This window comes from Podarcis bocagei, assembly GCF_964188305.1.
Source record: "Podarcis bocagei genome assembly, chromosome: Z".
NCBI classification, from domain to species: Eukaryota; Metazoa; Chordata; class Lepidosauria; order Squamata; family Lacertidae; genus Podarcis; species Podarcis bocagei.
In genome coordinates, this window is record NC_138140.1 from 25726129 (window position 1) to 25744985 (window position 18857).

General features: G+C 43.4%; 1 protein-coding gene across 6 annotated transcripts in view; it reads left to right on the forward strand.

Moving 5' to 3' along the window:
- The first annotated feature begins 5440 nt into the window (after positions 1-5440).
- The window catches only part of TRPC5 (transient receptor potential cation channel subfamily C member 5), a 182996-nt gene continuing 169579 nt past the window's right edge, over positions 5441-18857 (forward strand). For 2 of the 6 annotated variants that reach the window (XM_081179302.1, XM_081179303.1), the window contains exons 1-2: positions 5441-6237; positions 6817-6938. The gene's annotated coding sequence lies outside the window, so the exon portion shown is untranslated. The remainder of the gene's footprint in view (positions 6238-6816; positions 6939-18857) is intronic. The other 4 variants (XM_081179304.1, XM_081179301.1, XM_081179305.1 and 1 more) reach the window with 3 other exon arrangements.

Here is an 18857-nt window from a genome sequence, read left to right on the forward strand (position 1 = left end):
TGAGTCATCCATCTCAAGCAACAGATTTTGTATGGCATTAAGGCAGGGGTCAGCAAACTTACCACACCTCGGACCGGTGTCTCCAGTGCCAATCGCACGGCGGGCGGGGGAGCACGTGCCCATACGCCTGCGCACACACTATTTCTGGTGCACTTCCGGGTCAGCGGAGCACCAGAAATATCTTGTGTGCATGTGCACGGGACTCCTCCGACCCGGATGTGCACCAGAAATAATGCTTGCGCATGTGCACAAGCTATTTCCGGTGCTCTTCTGACCCGGAAGTGGGCAGCCGTGCAGTGCAGTGCCGGTAAGAGCAGGCAGCGGCAGTGGGCAGCGGGGGTCGTCGCGGGCTGGATAAACGAGTCCCTCGGGCCTTATCCGACCCACAGGCCTTAGTTTGGGGACCCCTGCATTAAGGGAAGCAGAGTGAGAGGCAGGCAGATCATCCCTCTTGGGTTTAATTCACAGGACATCCTCCTGCACAATGGAATGTTTCTCACCCAAGTTAATTTATTAACATGACAGAGGTAGAGGCTTGTTATTTATAAAGAAAATTCTTTTAACAAAAGTTTTTTTGGGGGGTGGGCAAATGCTCCACTGATGTTTAATGATGAAACAACTGATTTGGAAAGAGATAAGCTTCTGCCTGCTGTTCTTAAACTGACTCCTAAAATCACCTGCTCACATATATTTAGAATGAGCTTTGTACCTCAAAATAAAAGGATTAGACTTGCTAATCCCTAAAAGGTAAGAGAAAGAACAGCAAGCTTTGGAATTTTGTATATTAACATTAGCCTTAGCCTGTGTTAAATATAGAGGCACATGAAAGCTTGTGTATAGCATGGCTAAAATATCCCACTTGGGATGGAACAATGATCGGAGCCATGGTCATTTTAATTCTGGTTGGTTCAGACATACTTTAAACTTCACTGGAGGCTGACTGAATCAGAAATGATCCATCAAGCAGTGTTGGAGTGGACCAATGTTCTTCAACTTTGGACCCCAGAAAGTGGTAAATTACAACTCCTATCACACTCGGCCATTTTAACTACTGGACAAGGATGGTGGTGGTTGTAGTCCAGCTTCAGGCGACCCTTGGTTGATGAACATTCGTCTACTCCAGCAGTGTTTCCATAGGGTCTGAGAGGGTCTTTCCAAAAACCTACTCCTTTTAACTGGAGACACCAGGGTTTGACACTGGGGCCATCTGCTTGCAAAACATATACTCAGCCACTGAACCATGTCTGCTCTGCTCTGCTCTGCTCCATAAAGTAAGGGGTTGGGCTGGGTAGATGTAGGTACCATGCTCCAACTTAGAGCCTCCAGAAGGGATGTGGCCCTTCAGATGTTGTTGGGCTCCATCAGCCCCAGGGATGATGGGAGCTGTAGTCAAACATCCTCTGGAGGGCCACAGGTTCCCCATTCCTGGCCTACAAGATAGGGTACTTCTAAGTTTTACCTGGGTCCAGGCTAATTCATGGGAGATCAGCACCATGGTCAGCTCACTGCCAAACTGGGTAAGGAGTCCTTCTGTATTCAAGGCACCAAAGATTGGCAAGCTTTAAATGTTGCTCCAGCATACGAAACAGCCAGCTGAGAGCTTAAGTAGTCCTGCAGCCAAGTTCATGTTCCCCTCGTAGTGAGCTAGAAATTTGCCCTGAAGTGCAGAGAAATGTGTATGTGTGTGTATAGGATTCGGTTACATCCACCCACACGTCCACTTTGACATAAAAATAAGACACCCCCTCCACTTCCCACTATATACATGAATGGGTCAGATATACAAATAAGCAAACATAGCTACCTACGTCACATCTAATATGTTTCTGGGTATGTGTCTAAATGCATCTGTGCATATTTTCCTACCTCCCCTGACTTACTCTCCTTTGCTAGTTTTCCTCCTCTAGAAACTAAATTTTAAAGAACAGCGCTGAACATTTCCCCCCGTTTCTCTCCCCCCACAACCATATTCCATTAATTAGTAAGAAAATATATTATGTTAAAATTAGGAAGGGAGAGAAAGAAATTTGTTGGAATGTTCATGGGTGGAGTGTGGAGCTTTGTTATTTTTCAAGCTGAGAAAAGGGGTTGTGAATGTTCTTTCATTGCTGTTGTTTATTCAACAAATCATCTTTTTTTAGGGGGGGTCCTGCATTTTGCAACCTTTTTTCTGTGTCTTTGCTCACCAAAAACCCCATGACTTCCTGTAACTGTGTGAATGCAAATAGGTTGTATACATTGAAGCCCTGACACAAGCACTATCCTCCGCTGCCATAACGTAAGCTCAACCCACTAACATCTGGAGCAAATTCTAAAGCACCATGTAACTGAGGGAGAAAAATGGAAGCTTCTTTCAAAGGGGGCAGGATGGGAGACAGATTTCAGCACAATACAACGTAACATCCAACTTACAAGTTAGATGTTAAGATCTTCGTGATTGGACAGAGACCAATCTTTGCTTATGGCATGTGCATTGATGGTGCAAGCATATGTGTGCATTTTTTAAAAAAAAAAATTTGTACAGGGTTATGGCTACTTGGCAAGTAGAAAGGAAGAGGCATTCATACAGGTGGGAAAGAGTCCCTGCCCTGCAACAAATGGAAGCAGATTTTCATGATTTCATACAGGAATCTCTCCCAGCCATGCCTGGAGATGCCAGGCACTGAACCTAGGACCTTCTGCATATAAATGGATGTTTTACTACTGAGCTACATCCCTATCCCCAATAAATCCTTGTTTCTCAACATATCATTATTTTTAACATATATTTTAACATATCATTTCCAACAATCATTTAACATAACGTCTTATCTTATACAATATTTTAGACTTCCATCAACACCTCTGAAGATTTTCCATTCTTTATCACTTGTTCTGCATTTCTTAATTTCTCTATTACTTTTAATTATCCTTAACTAATAATTCTTTTCAAAATCTTCCTTGCAATATTTCACAAAGTCCTCCTTACAGAACTTTTTGCAATCCTACTAGCGTAATCTGTTTATCCAATAAATCCTTGTTTCTCAGAGGCAAAGATTTATGATGCCCTCTATAATTTCATGATTTCCACAGGAATAACATTGCATTCATTTTCTTTTTGGTCATACCCAAGAGTTAAACCTTCATGAAATGGTTTTGCCTCCAAATTGTCAGCAGACCTGATTCTTAGAACACTTAATCTGCATAGCTAAGTTGGGTTTAGAACTGATTACATGGAAACCTGGAGCCAATTTACACATTACATGGGAGGCCCATGATTAGTGTTTAAAAACAACAGACCCCTGAAAATGCAGTTTCAGAGTGGGGTGGGTGACTGAAAAATTAATCAAAACCGTATTGTTATGAAGGGGGTGCTTAACCCTTCTCCCAAGGCCATAATTGTAATCAAAATTGCCCCACTTGCTTTCCTACCCATAGGAAACATATGGCTAATCTGATTGCAAAAATGACACTCAGGGAATGAACTCCGCCTCCCTCCAAAACTGCTTCTGCAATCAAATTTCCTGCCTTCTTGCATTTCAGTGTTGTTGGGATATATGCAAAAGCATTTGGAGACCAATCAAGGTGTCTAAGCATAATGTGGTTCTTGGCATGAAATCTATGCAGCTGAAATGTTCTAATTTTCTTGTTAGATGTAGAGAGATTTATTTTCCCAATGTGTGGGGATAGTACAGTAAACCTTTGAGCCCAGAATGGTATTTGCCACATTGTATTTGTGTCCTGAGCCTCAGAGGGAGAAAGTATATGCTACTGGTACCACTCACCCAGATGTCAAATGATACTGTGAATATGGAGCTTTAAGGTCCCAAATACCAAGTGGTGCATGAAGCTTGATGGCAGCTGTGGTATGGCTCTTTGGTGTGAAGTTTGTTGCTGTCAGCTGCTAAAGTAGTGTGAGCTGATTTAAAAAAAAAATGAAGAAGAACCTATTGTGCTTATCTTCACTTATCATTTCTCTGAGCTGATGAGCTGACTTAGGGAAACATGGAGGGAGCTGCTGCATTCTTGCATGAGTCAAGTTCCGAGTGGTTCTGTCCCTCAGCATCTCTGAGGAGCTCACTTCCAGGGTGCCAAGTTTTTGCTGAGCACAAAATCTTGTTTGCCAGTTTAACTGCATCCTCCTGTCAAGAGCAAGCCTCTCAGCTCAGAGGTAGCTTCAGAATCAAGGAGTACCAGACATCTGCCAGAAACTGCACCTAAGCAAAACTGAACAGAGGTTGGGAAAATGATTACCTGCCTGATACGGAGTCAGGTTGCTGGACTATCTATATCAGTATTGTCTTCAAAGTGATGAACAGGGTTTCAGCTGGAAAGTGGGCATTCCCAGCTCTTCCAGGAGATCACAGGGATCAAACCTGGGACCTTGTGCATAAAAAGCATGTCCTCTACCACTGCTCTAGGGTCCTTCTCCAACTTAAAAGATGTAGATTTTCAGCTGTGCTTTTGAGAGAAAACTACCTTGACTTCATGGGGTATCGTGAGTTTTGAGTCTCACCTTTAGTCCAAATGCAACCACTTTCTCAAGCCAGGAGGCAAGTTAAGCAGAACAGGAGCTTTTCCTTTGCTGCTTTCATCTAGTTCCAGGAGCAGGTTAATGTCGCGGAGAACAGAGAATTGTAGAAGAGGGCCCAGGCCTCTAAACATAACATGCTGATTTTTCTGATTGCTACTTCTATCATAGACCCACTTTGTTAAGACCCAGAGTGGTGTATTGGTTAGAGTGCTAGACCAACACCTGGGAGTCCAGGGTTCAAATTCTCACTCAGCCATGAGACACACTGATTGACTTTGGTCACCACTTCTCAATTTAAATTACCTTACAAGGTTGTTATAAGAATGAAATGGGGCCAAGGGACACCAGATATTATTGTGTTGAAATCCTTAGAGGAAAGGTGAGATATCATCACCGGCTTGAGGCCTTGGGCATTCAGGTGCCCCTTCCCAGCTTCTTATGAATTCACTTATATTTTCATTTGTGCAGCTGGCTTTGAATTGTTCTGATCTGCTGGTTTTCCCTCTGCTGTCTGTTTCCCCTTTTCTCTGTGTGTTGATTTTTTAAAAATTTCATTTTGATACTCTTGCTTCTTGTCACCTCTGACTTCTTCAAGAATGGAGGGATGGGGGATGTGGTACCCTCCAGATGTTGCTGGACTCTGTGACCATTGGCCATGCTAGCTGGGGCTACTGAGTAATGAATGCCAACAACACCTGTATGGCCACAGGTTCCCCACCCCTAATATATGGCTTCCCTCTTACACAGACACACACCAAAACCAATAACCATCCCCACCTGAATAACCCCTGCTACCCACACCAGGAACCTAACATGATCTTCCTTTTCTTTTTAAATGTTTTGGGCTGTGGTGGCTTTCTGGGGTGTGGGGGGAGTGCGCTTTAAAAGGACTCTTAGCAAAGCGAGGGTTGTGGATTTGGGCTGGGGCTTGCAAACAGTCTCTTCCTCCCCTCCTGCCCGAGCGCACCCCCACCCCCTCTGTCGATGGCGTTTTCCAGAACCCCGTGAGAGAGAAGCGAGCAAACGACCGAGAGGGCTGGATCCCAGTCCAGGCAGAGAAAGGACTGGAGTGGCGGGTGGGGGCGGGGGGGTCGTCTCTGGTGGGGAAGAGGAGCCAGCGAGCAACGGCGGCGGCTGCTGCTGCTGCTGCGGGCGAGACCGCTAGTCAGTTTCGCGCCTCTCTCCCCCACATCTGCTAAGGTGGTGACACGGATCGCTCGTCTTCGGGCGGGAGGGGACGGGAGTCTCACCAGCAACCCTTTGCTGCTCTCTGCTCCCCATCACACCCGGAATCCAGGAGCAGCAGCGGAGGTGGCGGCGGCTGTGGAGGAGATTTGGGATTGTAGCCAATCCAGAGCGCAAAGAAGCGAAGGCTGCGTCTGCCTGACAGCCCCCCATTCATCCTCTCTCTCCCTCCCGCACCTTGTGCCCGCTTGGCTTGGGACCTGGGTTGGAAAATGAAGATGCCGTGACGTCTAAAGGTTGGTTGCCCGATGGGCAAGTTTGGTGGGGCCAAGTAAAGGAGTCCGGTGGAAGAAGGAGCCGCGGGACTCTTCTTCCCCCACCTAGCGCTCCTCCGTCTCCCCTACCCACCCCAACGGCCACGGGGGCTGGATTATTATTCCTGCTGTTGCATCCCTGCCAAAGAGGAGCGTGCCTCACCCACGAGGGAGCCTGAGGATCACAGTCCGGATCATGTAGAGCCCCAGTTGTTTCTCGCTTAGGTGAGTCTGCTGGAGCTCGAGGGGTGCGAAGGAGGAGGAGGAGGAGAAGAGGGGTCGTGTGTGGAGGGAAGCAGTGGGCTTTGAACCCCTTTATGGGGATCTGCTTTGTCTGCTATGAATCTGATCTATGTGTGCTCCGTGGGCTGGAAAGGAGAGCTAAATGTTGGGGTCATGGTGGGGCCGTTTAGGGATGGTTCAGGCTTAGTTAGGGGTATAATATAGGGAGGGAAGGAGGAGCCCCCCATCGTCTCTCTCAGATCATGTGTCCATCCTCGTGGAGCTCCTGAATCTTTAAGGTCTGGGAGCAAAGTCAGTCACAGTCCAATGCTCTTTAAAGAGCAATGGTGCAGACAGGTGCAGATGGATTGCAGCTGTACCCCAAGAATAAGCAGTGGAACCTGGTGCGCACCGACCTGATATCTCATTTCTCTGTGCTCCCCCCTCCCCACCGTCCTCGAAATCGCACCTCTGAATATGGTGCACAACAAAAAAAGAGGGAAGGGGTGGGTGACACTACCATTCCCAAGGCAGACAGACCTTGTAGGAAGCATGTTTCTGTTTTGTTTTCTTACTCCAAAGCAAATCCATCTTAATTCAACCGGACTGACTCCCAAGCAAGTGTGCAGAGGATTTACAACTCCTTTAACAGCGCGATCCTATGCATGTCTTCTCAGAAGTGAGTCCATTTGAATTACTCCCAGGTAAGTGGGGATGGGATTGCAGCCAACATCTGCCCTTATGGAGCAGCTATGTTTGACCTGGACTATGGTACAAAAGCAACACTTTGCTTTGTGGGGTTGCACCTTGAAATAAAGGCTGTTGTTGTGGTCTCCAAAAGAGAGGAGGGGGAAAAGAATTGACCCGATGAAAGAGAAAAGATGTGTGCTGCTTCACATGTGACTTTGTTTTGGGGCACACTTACATCATTTATTTTGTAAGTGTGCATCCTAAAAACATAATGTGTGGATGAGATAGAACATGTGTTTGGAGGAACAGGTGCTGTAAGGATGCACCCCTCACAGACAGAAGACTGGGTGCAGAGCCTTGCCAACTGGTCCAGCACCAGCCCTCGATTTGCTTTTGTAGTGCTTGCAAAGGCCCTTGAGAAGAAGCCCTCTTTGCTGCTGAAGATCTCTGAAAGGCCATCTAGGGTAAAAGGGACGAGATTGGCTTGGTTTTACGATTTGCTCATACCCTCGCAAGGACCTGGGCTTCAAAACCAGCCTCTCTCTCCCTCTCCTTTTTAAAGACCTGGCATGATTGCTTTCTGGGCTTCCTCCGCCCCTTCTCCCAGGATGCTGAGTGCCTCAAGTCTCCCTCTCAGACACTGTTTTGCCCTCAGAGAACTGTAAATCCAACACCTGTCACAGCAAAGGAAGCGGGATTGAGGGGAGGCTGCAGGTCTCTTCCCCTCTCCCTTTGATATGCATGTAGCCAGAAAATATGTTGAAGCAGGGAAGTCAGCAGGGAAGTGAATGTGACTTTTTCACCAGGGCACTCTCGCTGCTGCAGCAGTTAGAAAAACCAAAGTGGCCACGCATTGCCAAACTGGCCTCCATTCAGGACAGCTCAGGAGGCTGCGCAAACTTGCAAAGGTGCCAACTCCTTTGAATTTTATTACCAGAGAAGGGGCAGGGAATTGCGAGGTCTTAAATCTAAGTGACAGTGTTTAATTTATAGTAGGCTTAACTGTGCGCTCAATTTTTGTTTAATGCGGTGTGGATTTTATCCCTGGCACAGGTTAATTGCCTGTATAAATACACACCTATATTTATACAAGTGAAGAATGAAGGGGTGTGTGTATTTTTAGTGTTTTGTCTCCCTCTGTGTGAGAGAGAAATACACACACAACCATTGGAATCCAAAAGGTAGACATGATGTCATTGGGAGGTATTCTGTGCTCTAAAGGTTGCACATCAGATGCAGTTCTCTTCTCCTCTACCCTCGGTTGCCAGCTGTTCAGCCATTTGTGAGCTCCCCTGACATTTTAAAATGCACACACTACTTCTTTAAGATTTCAATGACTGTTCACCTCTATTTGATTTCATGATACATGGGATTTAACTGCTGCCCTCTGATGCTTCAACAGTTTCCAAGCATTTGAACTCCGTGCTAGTGTTATTGACACAGATGATTCAAACACGTAGGCTCTTGCTACCAGTGCTCTTATCATAATTGGTGCTCTCTTGGGCCACTTGGAAACTACACGGACTTCTTTTTGTGTCCCAGGCTGAATCAAAGGGGACATTGGCCTGAACTTTATTTGCTGTTCTGCCTATTTCTACTGTTGCCATCAAATCTAGTTTTGTCTGAGAACCTTTCTGGAGCAGCAGGAGCCAAAGTAAACATTGCATCAGGTGAAATGTAAACCAGACATGTTTAGTGCAGTGTCCAAGTAGTGGTAATGGAGTGGAAAGTTTAGGGGGAAAGTGTAGGGGTTCATTTTCTGTAGATCTGTCAAGGTCTACAAACAATATATGTTTTCTCTTTCCAGCAAAGATTAAGACTTCCCAAGTGACCTTTGGCAAATCTTTTGTTTTTCTGATGCTTTGCTATTTCTCCCCATGCAAAATTTTGTTGCCGTACTTTGATGCTGGTTTTCTTAATCGTCTTTCAAGAAAACTAAAAATTGGACATAGCCAGTTTCATGGGATATTTTTCTATCCCAAGTGATTTCCAGTGTAGTATGAAATTGATATGGAGTAGCATGAAACTGACACATGAAGTTTGGGAAGGGGGTTCTCTACCCCAAGCCAATTCAAATGTTCCCACCAAAGACATGTGTGTCATGTCAGATTAATGGCACTTATATCCTTCTTTGGATCAGATTTTGCTGGAAAAACAACATGGGGCTTTAAACAAAAAACACCTAAAATGGGCTGACATTATCTGGGGTAAAAAACTGAACTGGAGGTTCAGCTGGTTTTCTTATAATTTTTTTTGTAAAGTGGCTGAAATTCAGGGACATTGTATATTCCTGTGTAGTTGACAATAAACTAGGATGCAGAATGGATTCCAAACTCATTTTCTTGGAAGAAGGTTTTAAGAGAAGTGCTGTATAAATGCAAAACATGCTTACTGCTGATATCAAGCTGCAGCAGAAGCCACTATGCTGTTGATTTCTTTCCCTAAAGCCTGAAATAAAAGAATCCAAAACTTGTACCATTTTTCTATATATGCGGATCTACAAGGGCTTGGAAATTTAGCTTTATTATACTGAATAAAAAAGCACAGGGAAGAAAAGAGACACGTGCTCATTTGTTCTCTCTGAATATTCACATCCTGTTCTTTTAATTTGAAGTGCTTAAGTAGTAGGTAAAGGAAACATCATTATTTTCCTTTCAGCTCACCTAATGAGCACTAACTGCATCTATATATGAGAGCAAGTACATGGTTCTGTTGACACAAACATGGGCTCTTCATGTCCCCTCTCTTCTCATATTTTGATTTGCAGTTATTCTTGGTTATTGTTGTTCCTCTCACTATGCCAACAATAAATGGATGAGTAAGTTATCAGGGAAATGTAGCCCACATAATTTAAGATATTGTGTTGCACACATATTCCCCATAATGAAAGAGCCCAGGTGTTGGCTTGGTTTTGAGCTGTGAAAAAATCAGACACCAAATTGTTATAACGCATCCTGCTACTGCTATTGATTTGATGTGCGGAAGATCTAGAAAATCTGGACTGCAGAATCTTGTTTTGCCTAAACATTCACTTTGTTTCTATCTCAGGGGATTAGAAATTTGTTTTCCAAGTTGAGCTTCCCTTTGCCCTCTACTTGAAACAGATGATCCTCCTCCATCAGCTTGGAGCCAGGAGGGGTATTTTTGCTCCTGCATTTGTGATAAGTTTCGGAGGCACCATGAAACCCTCCAAGCTGGCAAAGAGGGTAAGAGGTTCATCCCTGTTTTTGTTATGGGCTTTGGAAGTCATTCAACTGCTTCCAGGTGCTCTGGGCTTTCGAAGTGATACAGAGTGGTTTTAGCATGAAGGGAGGGGACCCTATTCTCACCCTCTTGGGAAAATTTGAGCAGAGTTCTTGGATAGCTACTAAGACTAATCCAAAATTGTGGGTCATCACTTTAAATATGTATTTGCCACACAAATTAAAAATCGTAATAGGCTTAATATTGAGGGCATTGGGAATGCTTCCATTTTTTGGCCTTGGGGAGGAAGGGTGGGATATAAATTTAATTAATTACAATAACAACAACAGTAACCAACACCACTGCTTTCCACTTTGTTGGTTTTAAATTAAATTTCCAAATGGGGGCTCTTCCCCAAACTTATTAAACTACGTAAGAGGAGACAAAGGTTGCAAGCCTTCCATACAAGCAAAGTTTCACTGAGTAATTAACATATTTAGTCACTATTTCTTGACAGAGTTTTTAAAAAATGAATTCTTCAATTCTATCAAAGTCAGTTGTCATGATTTAGTGATTTTTCCATGACTTTTAAAAACTGTTCCTCTACCAACGTAGCATTTGAAGATTCCCAAGGCTTTGCTAGTTCTCTTTTAGAAGCTGTCAATAAATTTGCCACCAATTCCATATCTCCATGTTCCTTGCAGCATAATTTAAAATATTGCATTTGATCCTCCAGGAGATATCAGTTCTTCCGAAGCAACATTTACTAAAAATAACAATGTGCACACACTTATTCTTCATGAATGGCTTGATTCACATATCCTGAAAAAGAACTAAAATGGAAATGAAATGAGAAAAAGGACTCTTTTCCCCAATCTAATATTTCCCAGAGTAAGGATGAATATGATTTTGCAAGAATTTTCATTATGTGCTCTTTTTTCTTGTACTTTAAGATATGGATAAATTGGCCAGTCTATCAATTTTTAAAAATAGAATTCCATGTGCTTAAGCAAAACTAGAGTGAATATTTGAGCTCTTGGAACAGTCAAACATAGCTATTCTGTATTCTTGAGTATATCCTCTTGCTTAAAAGCATTAATTAGTACCTTTCTGGATAGGCTGGAGTGGGGGACTTAATCTAGCATTCTTCAGTAGAATGTCCTTGCAACCAGCAGGCATTTGGAGATCCATTGTGAACCTGACCATGATGAACACCACCTGTTTATTTGTCTGCCAACCCCCCACAATTTTTTTTTAAATGTGCCCCAAATGGCTCACAACAAACCAAATGAACAAATGTAAATAGAAAAATTAAAAGCATATCAAGAACAATTAAAAATAATCACAGTATCAACAAATGCAGAGAAAGGGGGCTATATCTAATGTTAGCTTTACTCCAGAGTAGACCCATTGAAAGTAATGAATATAACTAACTTGAGTTCATTAATTTCAAGGGGTCTACTCTGGAGTAGGGCTAACATTGGATACAATCCTAAATCCACACAACGTTATATAAAACAATACAAACAAGCCAAGCTAATTCAACAGCTTAAAACTGAATGGGAGAGAAAACAATTCCTGGCACACAAGTAAAATGATAGAATACAACAGCTAACCACACATCTCACTTGTGAAGTCCCTCCCAGGCTCTCACCTGGGTCTGCTCTCCTAATTACTCCCCCTTCTTTCACTTGCAGAGGTAAATATTGCCTTTACTCCTTCAAGTCACACATACCCTCACAGTTTTTATATTCTTCAATCCCTCTCTTGCTACAACCCTTCCAACACTATCCGCAAGGCAGTTCCTTTGATGAGCCCCAACTCCATCTTGAAAATTAAAGCCCCAATACCACACTCTTATGAGCTGGTTCTATAGGGCTACTGTCTCTAGCCTGGTGGTTCAGCTTGAGACAGGGATGAGCAAATCTGTATTAGTTTCTCATTTTGCCAATCTTCAGTTCAGTTTCCCATATATTTGTTTGAGAATCCTTTTTAAATATTAAAAAAGTCCATGTGAAAATTCATTTTAGTATAAATGTCTCTTAATATGCACATTTTGCCTTTAAAAAATGTGCAAAGCAACTCCTCATAGTATAATGCATTATTCTTTCTACTGCATGCGTTCCATATGCACACTTTACTTTAGCATGGACATTGTTACTTGGCTGGAGAAGTACACTGCAAAATTTGGAGAAGTGCACATTTCAGACGTTGGCAGTGTTTATGTTTGCGTATCGCTTCAGAAAGTGAGACTTAGGTGGGCTCACTTTTGAATGCAAACTGAGCTGAATTTCTCCCCATCCCTAATCCCCAACCCTACATGAAGGTAGCAGCAGTTCAACACTCTGTTTTTCAATCAGGATTCATTGATAAAGTATCAGTGAATTCTGATTGACAAACAGAATGTTGAACCGTCAGCTATCCGAAATATCATTGAAGATATCAAATAGAGAGCCAGCCGAAAAACCAGCAGGGAGACACAGCCAAGAAATTGAGATTCAGTCTAAAATATTCCAAGTGCCACAATATTCTCTCGCAGATACGCTACTTCAGAATTCATTGTAATGTGCTAGTGGGAGAGGGTGTTGAATGACTCAGATGAATGTAGCTCGGAGTAAACAAACATGTAAATCATTTTTGGCTACAGAGAAAGGGAGCCGGGGGGAGGGGGTGTGTGCACCATATTCAGGGAGAAGGCACTTGTGGTGATATGATCCGCAAAGTGTCCCTCAGTTTCAGAAAAGCAAAAAAAAAAAAAAAAAATCAAGCTCAAGAGTCCTTTTCATTTGCAGTTGGGATGTTGGTGCATCTTCTTCAAAAAGCTAGTTGTTGGAAATCACACACTCCACATGAAGCAAACACATTCTGGTCCAGGTTTGAATTCCTGGATGCTGATAGGAATTGGTGGTACATCAAGGCTAATCTCCACAGACCAGTGTATCCACCACAAACAACCACCCAGAGGGCAGTACAGAAGCAAATGGGCTTGGCCTCAGCACCTGAGCCAGCCCACTGCGGCTCTCACTAGCTGCCACAGAATCCTTTCTTCTTATTTTAAAGCACACATACCTTAGAATGTATACTTTATAGATTCAGTGTGGTTTAGTGGTCAGAGTGTCAGACTAGGTCCTGGGAGACCCAGATTCAAATCTCCACTCAGCTACTCAGCTCACTGGGTGACCTTATGCCAGTCACTGCCTCTCAGGCAAATCTACCTCACAGGGTTGTTGTGGGGATGGCATGAGGTGGGAGAGAACCTTGTATGCCACTTGTGCAACTTGTGAGAAAAGGTGGAATATAAATGAAATAAATAAAATAAAAATAAATAATCAGGGGTAGGCAGCCTGCATGTAATGGCCATATATTATTATTATTATTATTATTATTATTATTATTATTATTATTATTATTATTATTATTATTATTATCCTTTTAAAACACCTTACCCTTTTCTACAACAAAATAGTGCTTTTTTTGAGCATCAGTGCATTTACCAACAGGGCAGCAGAAGCAAATCCCGATTTATTTCTAAAGTCATAATGGTACTCTGTGTTAAGTGAGTTTATAATGTGAAACTGCACATGCTCAGAGAAAAAACAGTGTTGATGAACTGCTCTTTATGCTCCAGTGTATCAGGGGTGTAAAAACAATTGTAAAGCATGATACAACTAGGAAAATGGGCAGGAAATGAGAGAAATATGAATTGTGTGCTTCACGACTAAAGCAATTACACACGGCCATCTAAAGGATAAGGCAATTAGATTTCCTCGCTGCACCACTCATGGGAACGAACTCTTCTTCCCTCCCACATTCAGACTTGGGCAGTCTTTGCTTCAGTCTTTGCCAGGTAGGAGAAAAGCGTAGCCAAAGTGGATCTCCAGGTCTACAATCCCTTGAGGCCAGGCATGCCCAAAATCCATTTTGGGGCCCTAATCCAGCACGCTGGTCAGTTTAATCTGGCCCCTGTAGCAGCTTATCTCCTGGGGTAAAACCCCTTCATCAAATCTGGCCCTCTTTGAAAATAGTTTGGAGACCACTGAGGCCATAAAGTGCATGCAGCTCCATATACTAGACTTGACTTGTTACACTGGGGTGGGAAACTTTTTCAGTCTGTGGGTCACATTCCCTTCTAGACAAGCTTCTGAGAGCAGGATCAGAGGCAAAACGTGTTTATTAAAAAAGCTTTTTCACAGTGTTTTTCCACCACAGTCATGGTCAAATTAGTAGTCAGATTGCAGATCAGGAAGGCAACCTGTTCAAACTGAGGGACCAATCCTGGGACATCAGTTATATGTAGAGCCAGGTAGGGCATTCCTTAGGGCATTTGTCTGGTGGACTGAGACCCATTCGTGGGCTGTGGGCTGATACAAGGTGGGTCACAACAGGAACACTACTACTATGTAAATATATGGTAAAAGAATAAGAAATGAGTCTACAAATAAAAGCTTGGGTTAAAAGTGGGCCCTGGGTCTGAAAAGGTTGAAGGTACTGCCTCAGGGTTACTGTCATGGCCAAGCTGAGAAGCTGCAGTACCCTATCTGGCCACTATCACTATCTGGCCCAGGCACTATTTCCGACAGCCAAATTCCAGCTATGTCTAGGAAATTCTGGATGTATGGCAGCCCTAAACTTGAGTGCCTTCCTCTGCACACCTTCCAACTTGTCAACATCCTTCTTAAATTGTGGCACCCAGAACTAGGCAAAGTATTCTAGGTGTGGTCTGACCAAGGCAGAATAGAGTGGTACTATTGCTTCACTTAATTGGGACACTACTGTTGATGCAACTTAAAATAGCAATAGCCTTTTTTGCTGCTGCATCACACTGTTGACTCGGGTTAAGCTTGTAGATCCTTTTCATATATACTACTGGTAAGCCAGGTGACCCCCATCTTATATTTGTGCAACTGGTTCTTCCTGCCTAAGTGTAGAACCTAACATTTTTTCCTATTGAAATTAATTTTGTTAGTTTGGGCCCAGTTCTCCAATGTGTTGAGGTCACCTTGAATCCTGATCTTGTTTCCCGTGGCATTGACTACCCCTCCCAGTTTGGTGTCATCTGCAAATTGAATGAGCATCTCCTTAATTTATTCAAAGAAGTTGTTTATAAAAATATTGAATAACAATGGGCCCAGGACAAAACCCTGCAGCACCCCACCCATCACTGAGTTGTTAACAAGTTCACCCACCTAAAGGTATCGATATAACAAATATCTCTAAGCAATGTGCATAACTATTTGAGCCTGCCCAGGTGCAAAGATCCTCAGCCAAGCACCTTCTCACCAACAGACCTCACCACCTTTTGATAGCACGGATCCCTCTGGGTGGACCTATTTTGACCTGAAGTGATGTGCTGCTGAATCCTGGGCTGATCCAAAGGGGCCCAGTTCAATTCAGGATTTGTAACCCAGCTGCATCAAGTGCCCTCCCCTAACACCCAGAGGCTTCCCAGAGGTTATTTGTTGTTTATTACATAACTGAGATGATGTCACTGTGTCAAACTTCTTTTTGGTAATTGTCCTATATATTAGGAAATCTGTGTACTGATTTCCGTAATGTTGACCGTAATGAATGGATAGTGACAATGGTATAGAATGGGCTCAATTTGGACTATGTCTGCAAGGAATGTTTTTTTCTTTGCTGCCCAGGAGCATGGCTATGGGAGGCAAGTGCAAGAGACTTGCCACAAAGCATGTCTGCACTTCAGAATTTACCACTGCATGATGGTTTGGATTGTCAGATGGGAGGGGGAAAGCAGAGAAAAATGCCGTGGCAAAACAGAATCTATGTCTTTCCAAGACTCACACAGCTAGGTAGCTTTTTATTTTATTTTAAAAACTGATTTGTTGGTACTAATCTATAAACCACAATTAATTATCTGTTTAAAAGATGTAAGCCAAACACATGTTTTTACAATATGGCAAAGCAGTTGTCTTAGGAATTAAATCAGCTAAGAAACAAAAATGGAACAAACCCATTCATAGTTTCACAGCTGAAGCAACATTGTGCTGTAATGTAATAATGCAGCTATTCTTACAACTGAATCGGGTACACATGAATTGGCAGTAAAGACCTGCTTTTTTCTAATTTGCTTTTCTGCAACAACATTATGATGTTAGGTCCTGAAACCAAATCCTGTGCTGAAATTTTTCCTGTTGCTTTTTGGGGGGCAGGGGGTATGTGTGACCATTCATCTCCCTATTAATGCAAAAACAAATTGCACTCAAGAATGATAAAAGGAGATAAAATTTCAGTGATATTTCTCAGGTTATATGCAAGGGTTTTCATGCACCTAACTTACATTTGAGGGGGCTGGGGATAATTGTGAGTGTCCTTCCTTCCATTCTACAAATCAATTCACCAGTGGTCTGCACATTGCGGGCTTCCTGGGTACTTATGCTTCGATCAAAGCCCAGTGGAAGACCTAATGAGGCGACTTCTCCCATGGGGCTTTCTCAGATCAGGGAGTTCAGGCAGCTTAGGAGTCTTTGGGGTGTTGGATAAATGTTTACTGGAAAGAAAAATATATAGGCTGCCCTTGCCCACCCCATAAAAACAAGGTGAGCTGAAAGCCACACACTGAGCAGAATTCTAAAGTGTCCTGAGACACAGAAAAAACGAAGTTGCTTTTGCAGGGGAATAAAACCTTCAAGAAACCGGAGGACAGATTTCAGCAAAGCACTGAATCAAACAGCAGAGGAACAGCACTGCCCAAAACAGCCCTAGGGCAAGATGGTTAATGTGCATGCTGCCCTTTGCAGACCTTTTTTTTTTGCTGGCCATTTTTTATTGATCCCTAATAAGTCTGAAATGCATAGTGTAAAGCACTAGGATAGGGTTCAGCAACTGGGGGCTCCTAGGGAACAATCTGGTTCCCTGAGGATCACACGCTTGTTTTCCGGTTGTCAATGCAAATGCAGCAGCTGCATGCAGCAAAGGAAAGCAACCATAAAACTGGCAAATACACAAAAGGCAAGGGTGTGTGTGTGTGTGTGTGTGTGTGTGTGTGTGAGAGAGAGAGAGAGAGAGAGAGAGAGAGAGAGAGAGAGAGACTTCAGGTGTTTACAGTTAAATTGATAACGTCCCATTCATTTGGTGAGAATCACTGCTTAAAATATGCCCGCGAAGAAGGACCAGTTTCAAAACATGTTGGGCCTGGGGGGAAAAAAATCATTTGAAGCACCTGGAGATTTTTTTTCCTACCTTGTTATTTTTGTATGCAGGGAAGCTATGGAACTATAACTTGCTTAATTAATTAATTAATTAATTATGCCTGTCCTGGGCCCTATGTTGTTCAACATCTTTAAAAACACTTAGATCCATGATCTCCCTGTGTAAAGCCTTCAAGTTCTTTAAGTAAATGAGACCACACAAATATGTGTGATACAGAGGGGGCTATTCTTAAGAGAGAATATAAGTGCCAGGGTGTGTTGAAAGCTTGGTTCTGCATTTTGCGTTGATGTTAGATGTGTGATGGTCAGCAATTAGCCTGGATCAGTTTTTCCAAGTCTTGTCTATCTTTTGGATTTCAGAATGGTGTGTTTGTGTGTGTGTGTGTGTGATCTCCTCCTGCTTTCTGAAAAGTCCCTCAGGGACTCTAGAATGATAATTTGATGTGGAGCAGAAGATGCTCCAGCACCCGTGATTCTATGAGCAACTGGTGCTTCCTGTTCTCCCTCCAAGATGACATCTTGACTTGGTTGCTCCATCACAGCCAAACTACTGTTAGGAGCATACACTCCAACCTGATCTGAGGCCCCAGATTGGCCACAACTGACCTGGGTTGATCCCAGAAACACCTGGTCCAACCTGGATCTTGTCCCAAATCAGTTCAAGGATTGGGCTAATCTGGGGCAGATCTTTAAAGCTTGGGCAGGTTCAAAATAGACCTGTCGCAATCATGGAGGAAGTGAAAGGTGGCATGGTCCAATTTTTTGGGGGGTGGGGAGGAATGACAGGTGGGTAAGGAGTGTAGAACACTCCCCCTGTCTGATCCTTGATACCTTGCAGCTCCTCTCTGCCAACCAAATGCACTTTTGATATCAAGGTCTAAAATGAGCACTTGGCATCCTTGACCAGTTGCCAGGGTTCCAGTAAAATCTGGTGATGCCTGCTCTGGCTCATTTAAAGTTTAGTTCCAATTTTTAATTCCCTATGGTGTCCCAGTGTAGCATTGCTCCATAAGTTGCAATGGGAACTAGATGCTACCATCTTGCACTACTCAGAAAAGTGTTGCTCTCCACTACCAAGTAGGCTCGCCAGGGTCCACTGATGCAGAGGAGGGGCTACTGCATGACACTTTCCTCAGGACTCCTTCAAACCTGGAGTCAGTGCTGCTGGTATTGCTCTGGTTAAGCAAACACTACCCACAAAGTGAGATCAGCCTGTGTGGAGGTGGTGGAGGAATTCTGCACCCCTTTTGTTGTTGCTAAAACCAAGCAGACCCCGCCCTTCCATTGCATCACTTGTTTATGCAACTGGGGCAAATCATTGTTTATACAAAAGGATCTGATGCCTTAACGTCCTGAGCCACATAAACAGTGAAGCTTTCGATGTTAATTAATTAATTCAGAATTAAAACACAGTTCTGCTAAGTGCTCAGTTATCTGAGGAGTTCTGGCATCGGGCAAAAGGAGGTGATAGATGGAATGCTTTGTCCCCATGACACTGAGATGGTATTAACACTGTTAGTCCCAGCTTAACTTTGCAACAGGCACCTGTAAAATCTGAGTTTGACACAGATAGGCAGGTGC